This window comes from Momordica charantia, unplaced genomic scaffold (genome assembly GCF_013281855.1).
Source record: "Momordica charantia cultivar OHB3-1 unplaced genomic scaffold, Mcharantia_2.0 BLBB01000053.1, whole genome shotgun sequence".
Classification (NCBI taxonomy): domain Eukaryota; kingdom Viridiplantae; phylum Streptophyta; class Magnoliopsida; order Cucurbitales; family Cucurbitaceae; genus Momordica; species Momordica charantia.
The window spans coordinates 37,185-45,120 of NW_028275209.1; the positions used below are offsets into that span (position 1 = coordinate 37,185).

Sequence of the window (7,936 nt, forward strand, 5' to 3'; positions counted from 1 at the left end):
TCACTCTTAATAGCATATTCGAATTCTCACATCGTGTTTACGTGTAATAATTATATATAATTTATATTTTAGCATAAAAAGTATTTAATATCACCCTTTCAAAGGAAAGAAAACGTTTAATGTCAAATTTAAGAGAAAGTTATTAAAAATATAAAAATAATTATAAATAAAGTTATATCTTGATTTCTTAGTTTTTCCCAATTCTTTTTAAAATAAAATATTAAAATAGAAAACCCAAATGACTATCAACCAACTCTAAAATAGACTATGCTCAAAGTTTACGGGGTAGAATGATTATTTTAAAGCTTAAAATATATTTTAGTCTTTAATATTTAAATATTTTTTCAATATAATCCGTTTACATCTTAACATTTATCAATTATATCTTCGTATAAATGAATGTTAAAATTGGTTAAAGATAAATTTGCAGATTACTAAAATTTAGATAATAAAAAAAATTTGAGAGAAAAAAATAAAATTTCATTAAATCAACGGAGATGTCACCTGAGCTACAATAGGTTCAAGCACATTCATTTTAGCTTTAGGGATTTGAGAAGTCCACAACGTGCCTACATCAGAAGACGCCGCAGTAGAAGCCATAATATGAGCGACAGTATTCGCTGCTCTCACGACATGCTTGAAGGAAGCTTCAAAAGAGGAGGAGAAAAATTTGTTTGGTCACACTACATTCGACTTTTGTCACTAGAAGGGAAAAAAAGAAACTTCGAAAATGAACTTGTTCCCATCCAATAGTCAAGACCTTTAAGATTAAATAGCCATTTATTTTTGTCTATATATTCTTTCATCATTTGCTAATTTTCGTCTCTTTAGTTTCAAAATGTATATCTTAGTTCCTATATTTAAAAAAAGTGAATATTTTGGTGATTTCTATTTTCATTTTGATCAATATATTTCAACCAAAATTTTAGCACCGCGCTTCACTCACTAATTTGATTGAAATGTAGCTATAAATTTAGATTGAAAGATTACACGATGTATAAAATTTTATAAAACAAAATGATAATGTTTTTGTAGTAGAACAAGTGAGAGTTGGGGAATTCGAACTCATAACCTCCCCCCGTCAGGAACATGCACTAATTACTTTTAGGCTCATGTCGATAAAGCGTTGGTATTTTAAAAGAAAAGAGGCTAAATTAAAGGAAGTCTTAAAGAATAAAGTAATATTTAAACCTAAAAAATATCAACACACCAAACAAACCATTTAGGAATTGAATTGTATTCAAGAATTATTTGGAGTCCGCGTCCGTACAAATGAGACGAGGTTAAAAGGTCTTGCTGGTCCTCCGTTTATTCTCGCCGGTCACTCTCAGTCTTTTCTTTCGCTTGTCTATTTGCTTCATTTCCGGCGTCTCACACCGCGATAGCCTGCCGTCTTCCTTCGCCGGCTTCACTTTTTCCGACATTGGATTCCGTTTCCGGCGACAATCGCTCAAGTACTACTGTAACTCTCTCTGTATCCACTCTCTATCGTGCAATCACGGAGTGTCTTTTTTCTCCCAGTGTTTTGGTTTCTTGGTTCCCTTAGCATGGAAGCATCTGTGATTTCTTGGGCATTTCATCGTTTTAATGGATTTCTTTACAACCTTGTATGTTTCGATCAAGTTTTGTTTGAGTGTTTGAAAACCTGAGGCGAAAGAAAGCGAAATCTCATATGTAATGGAAGCCTGTGTGGATTTTATGTTATTCTGAGAATCTATTCCCGTTCCGCGGGCTGCATGGCTTTCGATTCTCGGAATCATCTTTTATTGTCTTTTTTCTTTTTTGCCCTTGCTTCTGGACTCTGTTGACAGATTATATTTTCTTGTTCGCCGTTAACTCAGGAATCCGAAATGCATTTTTCGGCGTCATTTATTATTACTTGAATGTGTTAGCTCTTGATCCTTGACCTCGAACGTGTTTTAGGTTTCTAATATTTATTGTTCATTATTATTTTTCTTTTTGTGCGCCTGGTTTAATATCTGCTTCATCTTGTTAATGGCTGGAAAAGTTATTTTGGGACTTCAGCCAAGGATCGTGTGGTTTCGTATGCGTCTTTTGCTGTCACTGCTTATAGAAAAATTTGTCTGATTGAGTTTCATTTGTACAATATTGTACAGGTTGCATAAAAAATGAGTTCAACCAGAGGGCGTGGGAAGCCTTTAAATCCAGGCACCAATAAGAGCAATGTTTCTGGGATTTCTACCACTACAGTAGATCATTTGAGTCGGGGTGTAGCCGATGTTAGCCTGGATCCTGGACAGGCAGATGGTGATTGGGAAGTTTATGCTAAAAAGTCCAGGAGAGCTGGCCCGAATGCATCTAAACAATGGGGTGCCCCGAATTCTAGTCCCAAATCAACAGAGGTGGCTCAGACGTCTGGCACACGCAATGGTGGTGGTGGACGAGGAAAGGCGTCTGGTAAGAGTTGGCAAGCTCAATCCGCTAGGACGATGGCTGGAAGAGGGATCCAACCCAGGGCTTCAGAGAGTAGTTTATAGGACTTCACCGCCTGTTATTCGCCCTCCCCTGGAGAATGGCTGGAATTGGCCATCTAGGGCGGGTGCCAGTCAAAATAAGGTTTTGGAAGATGCCCAACATCAAGATGAACATAACTCAAACTCATATCTGAGTGATGAGAATGACGATAATGACAATATTGACGATAATGATGATGATTCTGATGATCTTGAGGATAGTGATGATGATGTGTTAAGTGACGAGTTTGATTCCGATGCGAGTCAAAAGAGCTTTGAAACTCGAAAGAAGACTAGATGGTTTAAGAAGTTCTTTGAGATTTTGGATAGTTTGACGGTTGAGGAAATTAATGAACCTGCCAGGCAGTGGCATTGTCCAGCATGCCAAGGAGGCCCTGGTGCCATTGACTGGTACCGTGGCCTGCAACCCTTGGTGACACATGCCAAAACAAAAGGATCTAAAAGGGTGAAGCTGCATAGAGAGCTAGCAGAACTTCTGGACGAGGAATTGCAGCGGAAGGGAGCATCTATTGTTCCTGCAGGGAACAATTTGGTAAATGGAAAGGTTTGAAAGATGAGGAGAAAGACCACGAGATAGTTTGGCCTCCTATGGTTATTGTTATGAATACAAAGCTTGAGCAGGATGATAATGACAAGGTATGTTTTCTTATCAGATGCTTGAAGAAAGGACAGATTAGTGAATTAAGTTTCCAATGCAGTTGTTATCTTATATGCTATTATACTTGTTACCCCGAGCTGGTTGTCATTCTTTTCCCACTTTCCCTGTCGTGATGATTGCAGTGGACCGGCATGGGAAACCAGGAACTTCTTGAGTACTTCAGTTCATATCCTGCTACAAAGGCAAGGCTCGACACTCATATGGTCCCCAGGGGCATCGTGGGATGAGTGTTTTAATCTTTGAGACCTCAGCAAGGGGTTATTTTGAGGCTGATCGTCTGCACAAGCATTTCATTGAGCAAGGAACAGATAGAAATGCTTGGGATCGTAGGAGGGTTTTGTTCTATCCAGGCGGGAAACGCCAACTTTATGGTTTTATGGCGACAAAAGAAGACCTTGACTTTTTTAACCAACATATGCAAGGTTTCATCTCTCATCTTTGTTACTGTCTGTTACTGTCTTTATAGATCATTTTAAGTCTTCGAGTCTTTTTATTTTCATGGAATGTGCTATTGCAATTACGTTATGAAGTTCTATTTCAACTGTGATCTTTAAAATTATTCAATAGGCAAATCTAAGATGAAGTTTGAGATGAAATCATACCAAGAGATGGTGGTAAACCAGATGAAGCAAATGAGCGAGGACAACCAGCAGCTTATCTGGTTGAAGAACAAGGTCGTAAAAGAAAGAAACAAGGCAAAGACCTACCAAGAATCTCTTGATATAGTCAGTGCAAAGCTCCGCAAAACAAAAGAGGAAAATAGGATTGTGAGACAGAGAACCCTCATGCAACATGAAGAAAACAAAGAAGAGGTATGCCTTTTCAACTGGGAGTCTTAGAGATTAAAATAGGTTTCAGTAAGAGGTCTATATGTTCTTGAATCTTGAACATGGTATGTATTATATGCGGTAGTTTTGATCGTCATATATAAACTTGATGTCACTTCTAAATCACTCTCTCTTGACTGCAATCAGTATTCTTATATGTTTCACTGACACATGATCACTGCATACATATTTATTCTTGAAACCCCTGTGAATGTTGTCCCTTATGTGCGTGTTTTCAAGAACTATTGATGATAAGATTCTTGAGTAATCTGCATGTTCTCGTATCAAGAAAAGGTAATATATGTCTGTTCTTTGTGACTAATGAGAGTTTTTTTTTTCCTGCTTATGAAGATGGAATTGCAAGAGCAATTTTTTAAAGAACAAATCAAACTCTTGCACGCCACGAGAGATGAAAAAGAAGATAATTTCGAAAGGCTGCAGCAAGAGAAACGCGAGGAGGTAAAGCAAACAAATGTAAGGCAATCGAATGCTGATGAATACAGAAGCAGGTACGTTCTTGTGTTGTGATATATTGGATTTCGAGAACACTATGCTGCGAGAAACTTCGTAGTTTTACTTGATGCTTTTTAATTTCTGGCTTAGGCGGAGGACGTTGCTAAGTTCATTAAGTTTCAAGATGAAGAGATGGAAGATTTTGTAGCAGAGAGGGAAGAGCTAATAAAAAACCATGAAGAGAAGATAGCAGAAATGAAACGACGACACTGGGAGGAAGAAGTTGAGCTCGAGAAAGAGTTCAATGCAGATTAACTCGGCTGATGGAGAAGTATTCGCCTCATGGTTCAAAAGATGCAAAAGAGCAGTCAAGTTGAGGGTTGGGTCGGGTCAAGGCTACGGTGAAAAGTGAAGATACTGGTTTATAGGGTGATAGTACTCTGCAACTATTAACAGCGTCTACTGGGGTGAGTTGTTCCATTCCTCTCTCCTCACTTTTCTTATGCTTATCTCATACAATGCTAGCTCAAAGTATACAAAAACATTGAACCTTGTTTTATCCTCCCTTCTTTTGTGCTGTTATCGTTGCGGTTTCTGATTATATGATGACTCTACAACTGTGGTATATAACCGTATCGAGCTACTTGCTTTGCCTGACCACGTCGAGCTACTTGCTCGACAGTGGCATACTGTGTTGATCTGCTTGATGTTTGGTTGCTTGTTGGGGAGTCTCAATCCACTCTCTTCGAAGTAGGGTCGAGATACTCTTCCCACTTAAACTTGTCATCTTTAAACTTGTCATCGAGCACTCAAGTTTTGCTATTTATGGATGTGTCATATAGGCTATCTTGATTTATAATTGAGTTGATTATTTTAGGTAACATATCTCAATAGGGTAGGTTTAAAAATGGTTTTCTATTTTTATTTTTCATTTAAAAACATCTTTTCAGTAGAAATCTTATTTGGTAGAATAATTTATTTGAAAACAAAATAAAGAGATTAAATATAAATTTGCTGGTTTTTTTTCTTTTAATGCTTTCTGAATTAATTGTTGTTAGGTAATAGTTAACTATTTTCAGAAGAAACTTGCTTAAAGATGGGTTGCTTGTTACGATTGAATTTCCATTCTTTTAATTTAAGCCATTATCTTTTTGAACTTGGAATATAACTCCATTTTTATTACTACAATTACTCAAAAAGAAAAATAAAGAACTTGTAGTTGGTATAATTTATAACAAATGAATAATTCATGTAATTTATTTAATAGATTATCTATTTTGCATTTATTTTTCTTGACTCATAAAGGAGCTCATTTTTGAAATAAGGCGAGAGTTTTTAAACAACTTTTCAACACCTTTTTTCAACAATTTAAAAAGTTTTGAATAAAGTTTTGAAATTTTATTGTCGTCTGTTTAATTTCTATATTTATGTAAAAAAAAAACATATTTTGCTTACTTCAGTTTCTGTTTTTTTTTTAAATAAAGTGTAAAGTTATAAATAAAATAAATAAATTTGAATTTGCAGTAAGAAATAATTTTAGACTATACTTGTTATTTGACTTGTTTTCGTTTTTTAATTGTGATTTGGGATTAGGTTGATTAATGTTTTAATTATATTCTATTAGTATAGATAAGTCACTGGCTATTAATGAGAGGATACTGAGATAATAAAAGCATGGTTAAGATCATATCTCTTTATCAATAAATATAATTTTCAACACTTGGATTAATATTGTTTGTATGTATCTCTATCATTCTTTTTCAAATTATTATAACTTGATAACCTTTATTTTTTGACGGTGTCATATATGACAAATAAGTCAAATTAATTGTAAATATACCACATCATTATAAATTTACAAATATAGCAACAAAAAAGAAAAATTCGCACGACGTATTGAATAATAAAATAAATTCTAAAATAAATCTAGTTACAATCTTAATAAAATAAGCTAAAACTGTTTTTGTTTTTCTTATAGTTGTAAAGGAAGTAAAAGGTTGATTTCATACATTTATTATACTTCTTTATTGTGCATTTAATTTTTTATTCACTCAAAGTTAAATTTTCATCATTTATATTTTGTTTACTAAAAATTTTAATGAATACTTAATATGATCTTTAGTATTGACCGACTTATCAAATAAAAAAATGTATACTCTCAAATTTTCACTCTCATTAAAGTAAATGATACTTTTATTATTTTTTTAATTTCCTAGACTCGATGTGGTGTAGCTTACGTTAGTATATCCCAATTCGTTATCTGGGCTAAGCAACATAGTCTTCAGTGTAGGACTCGAACGCAAGACTTTATGGTAGGTGATGCCACAAGGCTCCATATATTTGTCATTGAGCAATACTTCAATTATGCTTGATAACTCCCTTATTCTCAAGGTGAACCCTAGAATAACCAATAATTAATTGACGAACCAACTTCAAACGTTAAACAAGATTTTACTTGGAAAAATATGATCAAAGATCAAGAATAAAGGAGAATTTGTTCTTATATTCAAGATTTTGAACTGCCTACAACCTAATTGATTAAACTAGATTGAAAGTTCTAAAATATGCATTCCAACACAAGAATACAAAGAAAGCTTAAAGCTTGAGAGAGATTAAATTCAATCTAAAATTTCATTCAAATGTTGTGTTTGAAAAGCAAACGAGAATACAAAGAAAGCTTAAAGCTTGAGAGAGATTAAATTCAATCTAAAATTTCATTCAAATGTTTGTTTTGAAAAGCAAACGTACATTCATGTTTATAGTAATTGAAAAGACAAATGAAAAAACATAACTTTGCACCTAATTAGTCCAAATTCAGTCACCACCCCTTCAAATCCATTCATGAACCCTTTTAAATGCAAATTCATGGATTTGAAATATAATAATGCACTAAATATGTGAATGAATTTGGATTTTCATATTCATGAAATTTCTTGGAGGACAAGATGATTTTTCAAGCTTGAAGGGATGAGCTAAAGCAAGCTTAGTGGTAATTGGCATATGCCTCCAACTATGAGATTGAGATTTCAAGTCTTTAGATATTGTATAACCAAATATAATAAATTTTAAATTAATTTACTAAAGTAAAGATTTATTTTTCAAATTTTAACATTTTAAATGACTATTTATGATTCTGACTTTTTGATTAATGAGTATTAAATAAAAAATGAGCTAAAAAAGAATCTTTAATTGGTATAGAACAATTTTATTTAAAATTAAAAAAATCTTTAAAGCTAAGTTAAAATATTTTCAATGACTAATTAATAAAATATTTAATTTAAATTCAGAATATATTTCTCTCAAATTTATTCTCATTAAACTTAATATAATAAAGTAGAAGTAAAGAGTAATGCATTATACTTGTTTGGGGAAGAGAATATCCTGGACACGTGGAGGACCCCTATTGGTGCTCCAAGATGACTCATGAGTCATGCCCAGCTCGGACCGCCGAGATCACCACCACTAGCGTTGACAGATGCTAAGTATGAGGGCCGAGGTGAACC

General features: G+C 34.0%; 1 pseudogene across 1 annotated transcript; it reads left to right on the plus strand.

Moving 5' to 3' along the window:
• Positions 1–1,323: 1,323 nt before the first annotated feature.
• Positions 1,324–5,257, plus strand: LOC148207838 (protein SUPPRESSOR OF GENE SILENCING 3-like; annotated as a pseudogene). Its single transcript, XR_015787627.1, has 6 exons — positions 1,324–1,454; positions 2,118–3,131; positions 3,276–3,575; positions 3,721–3,965; positions 4,332–4,493; positions 4,584–5,257. The product of XR_015787627.1 is annotated as a protein SUPPRESSOR OF GENE SILENCING 3-like (transcript).
• Positions 5,258–7,936: the final 2,679 nt, after the last annotated feature.